Here is an 11910-nt window from a genome sequence, read left to right as displayed (position 1 = left end):
TGCATCTTACTTTACATCAGTACTGGAGAATTGGGCCCAGGTCCTCAAGCTTTACAAACAGGAATCTTTAACCACTGAGAAATTTCCCCAGTCCTTTTTTTTGGGAGGGGGGTTGAGGTAGAGTTTCACTCTAGCCCAGGCTGACCTGGAATTCACTGTGTAGTCTCAGGCTGGCCTCAAACTCACAGCAATCCTTCTACCTCTGCCTCCCAATTGCTGGGGTTAAAGACATGCACCACCACACCTGGTTTGTTTGGTTTTTTACAGTGTCTCATAGCCCATGCTGGCCTGGAACTCACAATCCTCTTGTCTTAGTCTCCCAAATGCTGGGATTATAGGCAGGTGCCACCTCCCCAGGCTATTACATATCTAACTTTTAGGCCAGATGTGGTGGTACCTGCCTGTAATCCCAGCATTTGTGAGGCAGAGGTAGGAGGATCACCAGGAGTTTGAGGCCACCCTGAGACTACATAATGAATTACAGGTCAGCTTGGGCTACAGTGGGACCCTACCTTGAAAATAAAAATTAAAAATAAACAAAACAACACGGACTGGAGAGATGGCTTAGCGGTTAAGCGCTTGCCTGTGAAGCCGAGGGACCCTGGTTCGAGGCTGGATTCCCCAGGACCCACATTAGCCAGATGCACCAGGGGGCGCACGTGTCTAGAGTTTGTTTGCAGTGGCTGAGGCCCTGGCGCACCCATTCTCTCTCTCTCTCTCTCTCTCTGTCACTCTCAAATAAATAAAAATGAACAAAAAAATTTAAAAAAAACAACCCTAACTTTTAAATTCATATTGCATTTACCTTTACCAGCCATCCTTACTCATAAAAATTGTGGATCTACTTTCCCCAGATTTTCAATCCAGATACTCTTCTCAGTTCTTGCCTCTAAATTCATCCTAGAATTTTATGACTTAGGATTCTATTGAGTCTATAATTTAAGGGTATTTTGGAAAGATCCCTTCAGCAAAAGATAGCCTCTGGAAGCTGGGTGTGGTGGCACATGCCTCAGGAGGCAGAGGTAGGAGGATCACTGTGAGTTCAAAGGCTACCCTGACACTACTATATAGTGAATTCCAGGTCAGCCTAGGCTAGTGTGAGACCCTATGTTGGGGAAAAAAAAAAAAAACTGCCAAGAGATAGAAGGATCACTGTGAGTTTGAGGCCAGTTTAAGACTACAGAATGAACTCCAGGTTAGCCTGGGTTAGAGAGAAACCCTACCTCAAAAAATAAAAAAAAAAAAAAAAAGGAAAGGAAGGGTATGACTGCTTACAATAAAATCTTACACACACACACACACACAGAGAGAGAGAGAGAGAGAAAGAAAAGAAAAAAAATCTGCCATGCATGGTGGTGCACACCTTTAATCCAGTACTCTGGGAGGCAGAGGTAGGAGGATCTCCATGAGTTTGAGGCAACCCTGAGACTACAGAATGAGTTTCAGGTCAGCCTAGGATAGTGTGAGATCCTACTTTGAACCCCCCACCCCGCACACACACACACAAAAGTATCTGCATAGGTGTGTAGCTCAGTAGTAGAGCACTTTTTTAGTGTGCATGTGCTCCTACATTTGATCCTAGCACCAGAAAGTAAAGGAAAAAAAAGCAATAAAAATACCATCAGAATTACACCACATGCCCCTTATGACATTCTTCTTCAGTAGGTATCACTGTCTCACACCCCCTGACTTGGTGTAACTAAGGCTAGTGACCACTGGACTTCAGAGAAGTGAAAGTTCAGTAGCCACAGTAAAGTAGTGCCTTAGAACAGGGCATGGTGGTGCATGCCTGAATTCCGGGTCAGCCTGTGCTAGAGTGAGATCCTACCTGAAACAGCCCAAAACAACTCCCTCGGGATGTTTGACGTTCTAATTTAATGTGTGGTTGCATCTCTTCATCTTTTACCCTAGACTTGATGTCAGGAACCACTGTTTGAATAGAATTTATTTGTGGGAAGGAGGAACTGTTGTGAAATGCAAGACAATTGGCTGGTAATGAACCCCTGATCAATTTAGCACCATGCCTGGTTACTGATCAAAGAGGTATTAGTTTGTATTCTAGGACAAAATGAGAAAACAAACTGAACAGAGGTTGTAGTGCCCAGCTGTGTGGGAAACTATCAGCTTCTCTTGCTTCCAAGGGCTCTGATTGGCAGTGAGGCAGATCTCATTAGATTTTACTAAAAGATATGAAAATGTACTATAAAACATTTGAAGAAAATTGGCTATCAAATAATGGCCACCTTACTTCCTATTTTTTTCATTCAGAGTATCTATAATAACAAGGAAACCAGGTGTGGTGGCTTTTAATTCAAGCACTTGGGAAGCAACAACATAATGGAGTATGTGTAAAACAGAAAAGAGTTTAATTAATAGAGACCTAAAATTAATCTCATCTCTGTAGTTTTGCTTTTGACACAGAGTCCCAACACAATAGCCCAGATTAACCTGGAACTCACTATGTAACCCAGGATGTCCTTGAACTCTTATCTTGCCTCAGCCTCTCAAGGATTGGGAGGAAGTATAGGGTTGAGCCACCGGGCCTGACTACTAGATGTGTTTTACTACTTTTTCACAAGTAAACTATCCCAGTAATTTTCAAGCAGTTTCTGCAAATCTTTTGAAGGGTACTGTTTTTGCAGCCCTAACTCATAAGACTCTCCACAAGGCTGCTGCAATGAGAAGTGGAACCTAGTTACTCATACTTTAAATACTACAATATTTATAATAAAATATAATAAAATTTATAATATATTAAATATAATATTTATTGATTTTAAAATATTTTTATTCATTCATTTGAGAAATAGAAGAGAATAGGTACATCAGGGCTTCCTGATGCTTCAAACTCCAGATGGATACTGGGGAATCGAACCCAAGCTGATATGTGCTGCAAGCAAGCACCCTTAACTGCTGAACAATCTTTCCACCCATGCTTTTCCCAAAGCTCTCTAGGTAATTCTGACTTGTTTTCCCAATTGATATGATTGTGAGTAGATTATCCCCAAAGACCCATGCCCTGTTGGCAAACTCAGTAGATGGCACTCTGTCTACCTGCCAATTTCCTTGCTTGGAGGAATGACTATTCAGTCACTCAAGAAAGTCATGAGCAGATCAAAGGTGCAATTTTGTCCATTTTGTCCATCCCTTTGTGCCTCTGACCAAAGCAAGAGTCATAGAAGAAAAGTTATGTCTTCCCCTCTTTCCAAAGAGCTGAGACAAAAGTATTGCTTCCAATTCATGCTTATCAGAAAAGATGAAGAAGATGGACATTGTTGTAGTCAGGTTCACATTGTTGGCAGAAATCACCTAATCAAAAGCAGCTGGTGTGGAAAAAAAAAAAAAGGTTTTATTTTGGCTTACAGACTCAAGGGAATGCTCCATGATGGCAGGGGAAAACAATGGCATGAGAAGAGGGTGGACATCACCTGCTGGTCAATATCAGGTGGACAACAGGAACAGCAGAATTTGCCAAACACTGGCAAGGGGAAACTGGCTATAACACCCATAAGCCCACCCCCAACAATACACTTCCTCCATGAGGTGTTAATTCCCAAACCTCCATCAGTTGGAAACCTAGCATTTAGAACACCTAAGTTTATGGGAGATACCTGAATCAAACCACCACAGACATAACAGTACATATTCATCTCTAATCTCAGCACTTTGGAGGCTGAAGCAAGAAGATCACAAGTTCAAGACCAGCCTAATCAGTTTAGGGAAATTCCATCTCAAAAGCCAAATAAACTGGGCATGGTGGCACAAACCTTTAATCCCAGCACTTGGGAGGCAGAGGTAAAAGGATCACTGTGAGTTCAAGACCAACCTGAGACTACAGAGTGAGTTCCAGGCTGGCCTGGGCTGAGACCCTACCTCAGGAGAAAAAAAAAAAGAAAGAAAGAAAGAAATGAACTCCTTAGGGTTGGAGAGATGGCTCAGTAGTTCAGGTGCTTGCCTACAAAGCCTATCAACCTAGGTTCAATTCCCCAGTACCTATATAAAACCAGATGCACAAAGTGGCCTATGCATCTGGAGTTCCTTTGAAGCTGCTGGGGTCCCTGGCATGCCCATTCTAAGCTGAACAAAAGTAAAGAAAGGGTGTAGAAGTTGAGGTTGCATAAGGACACTATAGATATATAGAGAGCATATTAGGGAAGCACTCCAGATTTGCAGAAGGAAACCTGTCATCTACTTTGAATGGAACAGCAGGAAAGGGCCAGAGGCACAAGTCTTTACTTGCACATTCCTCTCAGCAAGGTAGTTTTCACCAGGCTAAAACTAGACAGACACTGCATAAAGATACTTGAATAGAAAACCACATGTTTCCAAGCAGGAAGAGGGAGAACATAATGATGGAGAAGATAAAGGAATAAAGTAACTGATGTACAACTTTCATTAAAAACTGCTAAATTAATCAGGCATGGTGGCCCATGCCTTTAATGCCAGCACTCAGGAGGCAGAGATAGGAGAATCACTGTGAATTTAAGGCCACCCTGAGAATACATAGTGAATTCTAGGTCAGCCTGGGCTAGAGAAAAATCATACCTCAAAACACCAAAATATAAAAAATAAATAAAATACTGCTAAAATAAAGAAAAGATGAAATCCACTACTCCCACAATAATATCGAAAACATGTACTATAATTTATCCTTGCTACTGGGTGTGGTAGTGCACACCTATAATCCTTGGGCGACACAGGCAGGAGGCTTATCACAAGTTTAAGGCCAGCCTAGTTGTTGCAGTCAGGTGGAAGTCACCCAACCAAGAGCAGCTTCTGAGAAAAACATGTTTATTTTGACTTACAGGCTTCAGGGGAAGCTCCGTGATGGCAGGGGGAAATGATGGCATGAGCAGAGGGTGGACATAAATCCCTGGCCAACATAAGGTGGACAATAGCAACAGGAGGGTGTGCCCAACGTTGGCAAGGGGAAACTGGCTATAACACCCATAAGTCTGCCCCCAGCAATACATTCCCTCCAGGAGGCATTAATTCCCAAATCTCCATCAGCTGGGAATCTAGCATTCAGAACACCTAAGTTTACGGGGGACACCTGAATCAAACCACCATGTTCCGCCCCTGGCCCCCATAAACTGATATCCATGCCTGATATAAAATACAATGCATTCAGTCCAACTTTAAACATCCCCATGGTTTTTATCAATTCCAATTATGTTCATATATCCTCATAGTCCAAGGTCTTATAACTGAGCCATAATATCAAAAAATCCCCCCAAAAGCCATAATGGCACAGAATAAATATTCACATTGAAAAAGATGGCATTGGGCATAGCAAAGAAATATTCAAGCAATACATGGTTTAAACAGCCAGAGCAAACATCAAACTCTGTAGCTTCAAGTCCAACAACTCTAGCCAGTGACAAATCTCCAAGTCCAATAACTATAACCAGCATCAAATCTCAGGCATTCCAATTTCACCCTCCAGCTATGTTACTCACAGTCATGGAAAACTTCATCATGGTCACCAGCTTTACTTAGCAGCCATCTTGTGGTCCCAGCATCTCCACTGGGTCTCCATTGCAATCCACGGTTCATCCTCATGGCCCCATGGGGTCTCCGTGCAGGCAACTAGCAACTACACATTGCCCATGGCCATTTCCAAAACATAAGATTGTGTTGCATACTCAATGACCCTCACTTTCCTGCATTTCTTATACTCCACAATACTAGGTAGGGTGCCAATTTGTTAATCCAAGGGGGAATAAAGCAGACTTTGAAGAACAGGACACTCCTTGAGTACTCAGGCCCCGCCAAAAGAGTCTACATTCTTCCTGTTGCCCCAGTGCAGGTCAGTTAGCCCAGTCCCAAAGGTTGTAATCTCTCAATTGCAGGTGAACGAGCAACAGTTCATCCAAAGATTTTTCTTTCTGTGCCATACCCCTCTGCACACACCAGTTCATTTCTATGCAAAACAACCCTGCACAACTTCTCAAGTCATCAGCATAAGAGCAAGCTTCTCACACAAACTGCTAGCCCAGTCCAAGCAAAACTCTTTGTCACTTTCATAAGCCAAACCTCACAGTCCATAGTTGTTACTGCATTCAGGTGTTTCAACTGTGACCAGTATAGTCCATCAAGCTGTATTTATATCACTGCAAGGCATTTCTTAGGCCAAGGTTTCAAATCCTTCCACATTCCTCTTGAAAATCAGCTCCAAAAGGCCAAAGCTACACAGTCAGATGTCTAGTAGCAACCCCACTCCTGGTTCCACTTTACTGTTGCAATCAGGTTTGCATTGCTGGTAGAAATCAACCAATCTAGAACAGCTTGTGGGAAAAAGAGGTTTATTTTGGCTTACTGGCTCAAGGGGAAGCTCTACGATGGCAGGGGAAAACTATGGCAAGAACATAGGGTGGACATCACCCCCTGGCCAACATAAGGTGGACAATAGCAACAGGAGAATGTGCCAAACAATGGCAAGGGGAAACCAGCTATAATACCCATAAGCCCACCCCTAGCAATACACTCCCTCCAGGAGGTATTAATTCCCAAATCTCCATTATCTGGGAACCTAGCATTCAGAAGGCCTAAGTTTATGGGGGCCACCTGAATCAACCCACCACACTAGTCTAAATAATAAATTCTTGGCCAGCCTGGGCTACATGACACCCTGTCTCAAGAAAAAGAAAACAGAAAAGATCCTTGAAAACTGTGGCAGACTCATCTTGGCAATATACCTGCAACAACTCTGGAGGAATCCCCATAATTTTTGATCCTGATATTCAATTTATAACATATTTGGCAATATCCTATTATGATTGGAGCTAGGGATATGGCTCAGTTGTGAAATGCTTGCTTAGCATGTACAAGGTAGTGGGTTCCATCCCCAACACTGCAGAATTAATTAATTAAAGTAGGATTAGACTTTTGAGATTCAGCTGATATTTGACTTTGCCCCTATTAACTTATATGAACATTGGATAGTCCCTGCAGTTCGTGATTTAGAGTTATAGCCTTTATATTTGCTCATTAAAAGTTTTCAAGTTATACAAAGAGAAATAAGGTCAAACAAGTTCAGAAAAAAAAAAAAGTAGAGTCATTGTCATTGTGTATATGGGTGGTTGCTCTTGGTTGAGGATCATCCACATATAAGATAGGAAGTGCTGACCACCAAAAGGTTTCCAGTGCTGGACAGATGGTTGCTTGCTAACAAAGCCAAAAGGACCTAGGTTTGACTCCCCAGAACCCACATAAAGCCAGATTCACACAGTGGCACATGTGTCTGGAAGTTTGTTTGTAGTAATTAGAGGCCATGGTGAGCCCATTCTCTCTTTCCTCTTGCAAATAAATAAATAAAATATTTAAAAAGGTCTCTGGACTCCATCAATTTCAGCCTCCAGTTGATGGAAAGTGGAAGTACATGTGGGGTACAAGCAAACTCTGAAGATGATCAGACAGGGCAAAGCAACACTGGTCATTCTTGCCAAGAACTGCCCTGCTTGAGGAAGTCTCACATAGAACACTGGATTGGCTAGAGCTGGTGTCCATCATGGTGGTGATAATGATATTGAATTGAGCCAAGCATATTGAAAATGATAAGAGTATCACATGCTGCCATAGATCCAGGTGACTCCAATATGCCTGAACAGACTAGTGAAAGTAAATGTGCAAAATTTTCCTGTAATAAGACTCTCCAGAAGCTGTTTTTTTTTTTTTTAAAGGACAAATAATATTAAGAAGAGACAGCCTAGGCCCTCATAATATTATGATCACTGGCTTTAACAAACAACAGCTTTTATTGATAGTCATAATTCAATCAGTCACTTGTGTCTAAATGTTTTATCTTTTTATCTGTTGGAGGTATCTTTTATCTTTTCTCTTTCTTTCTTTCCTTTTTTTCCCCCCCCTAAGGTAGAGTCTCTCTCCAGCCCAGGATGACCTGGAATTTACTACGTAGTGGTAGTGTTAGGCTGGCCTCAAACTCCTCTTCCTCCGCCATCTGCCTCCAAAGTGTTGGGATTAAAGGCATGCATCACCCCTTTGGGCCCACCTTATTTTTCTTAAAAAATACTTTAATTATTTGAGAGAGAATGGGAAAGAGGCAGACAGAGAGAACAGGTGCACCATGGCCTCTAGCCACTGTAAACAACCTCCAGAAGCATGCACCACTTTGTGCATCTGACTTTATGTGGATACTGGGGAATTGAACTCATGTCCCTAAGCTTTGCTGGCAAGTACCTTAACCACTAAGCTATCTCTCTAGCTCCCACTTTATTTTTTGAAATGGTCTTTCCTTGAGCCTAGAGCTCACTGATTCAGCTATACTATCCAGCAAGTTCTAGGAGTCCTCCTGCCTCTGCCTCCCCAATGCTGGGATTATAGATGTGCATGGACATACCTGATTTTATGTGGGTTCTGGGGATCTGAACACATGTCCTAGTGTTTGTATGCTATGACTACTCACTGAGACATCTTCCCAGGCCTTGTAATCCAATTCTGAAAGAGAAAATCATCGGTCCTTAAAGAAAATGCCCTAATCTGCAGGTGGGTAGGAAAGTAAGTAAGCATGTACAATTTTTGTTGTTGCCATTGTTGTTAGTACAATATCGAAATGATTTGCACTTTTAAAATTTATCTGAGGGTGGAGGAGAGGCTAACAGAGAGAATGAGTGAGTATGGGAGTGCCAGGGTTTCCTGCCACTACAAATGAACTCCAGATGTATGCACCATGTGGTGATTTGATTCAAGTGTCCCCCATAAACTTAGGTGTTCTGAATGCTAGGTTTCCAGCTAATGGAGTTTTGGGAATTAACACCTCCTGGAGGCAGTATATTGTTGGGGGCAGGCTTATGGGTGTTGTAGCCAATTGCCCTTGCCAATGTTTGGCACACTCTCCTGTTGCTGTTGTCCACCTGATGTTGGTGAGGCGGTGATGTCCACCCTCTGCCAATGCCATCATTTTCCCCTAGCATCATGGAGCTTCCCCTCGAGGCTGTAAGCCAAAATAAACCTTTTTGTTCCTCCATAAGCTGCTCTTGGTTAGGTGTTTTCTGCCAGCAATGTGAAAACTGGCTGCAATACACCAGTTAGTGCATCTGGCTTTACATGGGTACTGGGGATTCGAACCCTGGCTGTCAGGCCTTGTAAGCAAGCTCCTTTAATGGATGAACCATCTCTCCAGCCCACAACTTGCATTTTAAAGCACACTGCTATTGTCAGCTTTAATGGGTGGCAGAGGAACAGAAGTATTTTCCACTCTAAGAGGCTCAGAGATGGAGCAACTCAGATAGACAGCAGGTGCCCAGGCCAATCAAGTCAATTTTTCTCACACAGCAGAATAGCCTGTCATAGAGCTTGTTTTATTAGTTTTTTTTTTTTTTTTTTTTTTTTACGGAAGCAAGGATTTCTCTTCCCCTTGTGGAAGCAGTGCAAGAGATCTGACAACAATCCATCATTGTTAAAGGAGAAAATTCTCTTTTAAAAATTGTATTATTCACACCTATAAGAGGAGGCATGTCAAGAATGCACACTATTCACAAAAGCAGGCTCTGGATGACAAACAAATGTGCAGGAAGATCCAGTCCACAACTGATTTCACACTACATCATTTCTTTCCCAGAACTAGCTAAGAAAGAAGGTTTTTCTTTAAATCAACTAAACAAAACTTGAAAAAAAAAATTTCCACTTTCACAATTTTACTTCCTTTTGCTGATGAAAGTCACAGTAGCCAACGGGAGTAATCTATTTTCTTTTAAATTAACTAATGTCATGGTGGTTAAGGAAAGGGTGGGAGTGTGGAGAAAAAAGTTGGCAAGAAAATGTTCAGGGCCTGTTGCAAAACCAACTGCAAACTCAACATGATTCCAGATAGACAAGAACCACCTGTTACGAGAGAGACGTTTCAAAGATGAACAAGTATCTGACCTGAAAGATCATTTTCCTCATTATGAATAAACTAAAGGGACTTACATCATATACGTGCAATCATGAGAGCTCCTCTATATCATTAAGCATAAAAAGAAAACCCATAATCACTTACATATATTTGTAGTCAGTCAGGAAAAACTAGAATGGTTTTCTACTGGCTAGAGTAATCACTTCCTGGGGACTTACCTGGAGTCTTAGGTAATTCTCACAACAAACTCTGTGTATTTAAGGGATGAAGAAACTGATTCAGACAGCTAAGTAACATGTCCAGTCACACAGTAACTAAAACATAAAGCCAAACCTAGGCATGGAAAAACTACGAGGAACATCCCAAGTAGCTTGGTTTTATCTATGTATTTACTTAAGGCAGGGTCACACACTACTCCAGACTTATGAGAAACTAAGTATGTAGCGCAGGCTGGCCTCAAACTCACTACAATTCTTAATCATGAATCTCCCAAGGCAGATTCCAAATAGCTGGGCCAACAAGGGCATGAGCCACAAAGACCAGCTCAGGTCTTAAAGTGCACCAAAAATCAGCCCTCAAGACCTCAGCGACACATTAGTGCACAGGTACAAAAGATAGAAAATCAACTTCCCATGAAATCCTTAGAAGGAAAAAAGCAATTTTGCTCAGCTGATGCAAATCAGAAGTCTGGCTTTCTGGAATATTGTCTATACTTATAGAAGTTTTCAAGAAAAAGTTTAAACGATAACAAAAAATAAACACATCTGATTTTTTTTTTGAGGCAGTGTCTTGGTATGGAGCTCAGGCTGGCCTTGACCCCCAGATATTCCTGTCTTTGTTTCCCAAATGCCAAGTGCCAGGGAAAACCTCGTCCACCTCATTGTTTCTAAATGGGCAAAACAATGTTTCATTAGAATGTACTTTAAACATTCTTCTCTGTAACAATGTGACCCATAGAAAGAGTTAACCGTTTGTTTTTTAAGAACACTTTAGCAAAGAGAAAATGTTCCAATTTCATAAAATTAAGGGAAGGCACCACTTGTTTAACTCCCTTATTTTTTAAAAAAAGTATTTTACTTTTATTTTTAATTTATTTGAGAGAGAGAGAGAGAGAGAGAGAGAGAGAGAGAGAGAGAGAGAGAATAGGCCCAGAGTATCTAGCCACTGCTAATGAACTCCAGACACATGCGCCACTTTATGCAACTGGCTTTATGTGGATCCTGGAGAATTGAACCCCAGTTCTCTCCTTAACCACTGAGCAACCTTTCCAGCCCCACCCCCATCATCATTATTATTATTGGATTAGGTCTCACTAGATCAGCCACGTTGGGTTCAAATTCCCAGTGATCCTTGTGCCTCAGCCTTCCAAGTGCTGGGATCGCGGGCTGGTGATGCCATCAAGCTCTGTTTTCACTTGAGTTGAGGTCTGCTGTTTACTGGGCCCAGAACTCTTAAAGTGATCCTCTTGTCTTCAGTCTCCCAGTAGTTGGAAGCACAGGCAAGCTCCACGTTCCTGATACCAGGCCTCATTTCTATAATTTCTTTTCTTTTCTTTTTTTAATTTGGGTGCTGGCGACCCTCTGTAAAAAGGGTGAACTATACGCAATCACACAGTACAACTAATGATGACTTAAGATTACAATCACAACGGATCCCCAAAAAACGATGTGCCCAGATTACTTAACTTAAAATCGAAATCTTGACAATTTAAAGGTGGAGGGCATATTCCAAAAAAGGACTATCTACTATGATTCACAGGAGCTACGTTCCTTTAATCTCATCCCCCCCACCCCGCCCAAAAATAACAAGCTAACGATTTACAAATAGGAGCATTAAAAAGAGAAGTAAAGCTTCTCTGTCACAGAAAAGGGAAAGCTGTCAATGAGAGGCTTGCGGAACTCAACATCAGAGAAACGCGGGCGTCAGGTCCGTTACTGGGAATTGAGCTCTTTACGGACGGTTTCTTCATCACTCAATGGTGCGAGTGGACATTTCTTCAAAATAGAGGAACTTGCGGGAGGCGACTCCGACATAAGAAGGAACAGGCTGGTGTC

This window comes from Jaculus jaculus, chromosome 2 (genome assembly GCF_020740685.1).
Source record: "Jaculus jaculus isolate mJacJac1 chromosome 2, mJacJac1.mat.Y.cur, whole genome shotgun sequence".
NCBI classification, from domain to species: domain Eukaryota; kingdom Metazoa; phylum Chordata; class Mammalia; order Rodentia; family Dipodidae; genus Jaculus; species Jaculus jaculus.
Note: the sequence above shows the minus strand (reverse complement) of the source record.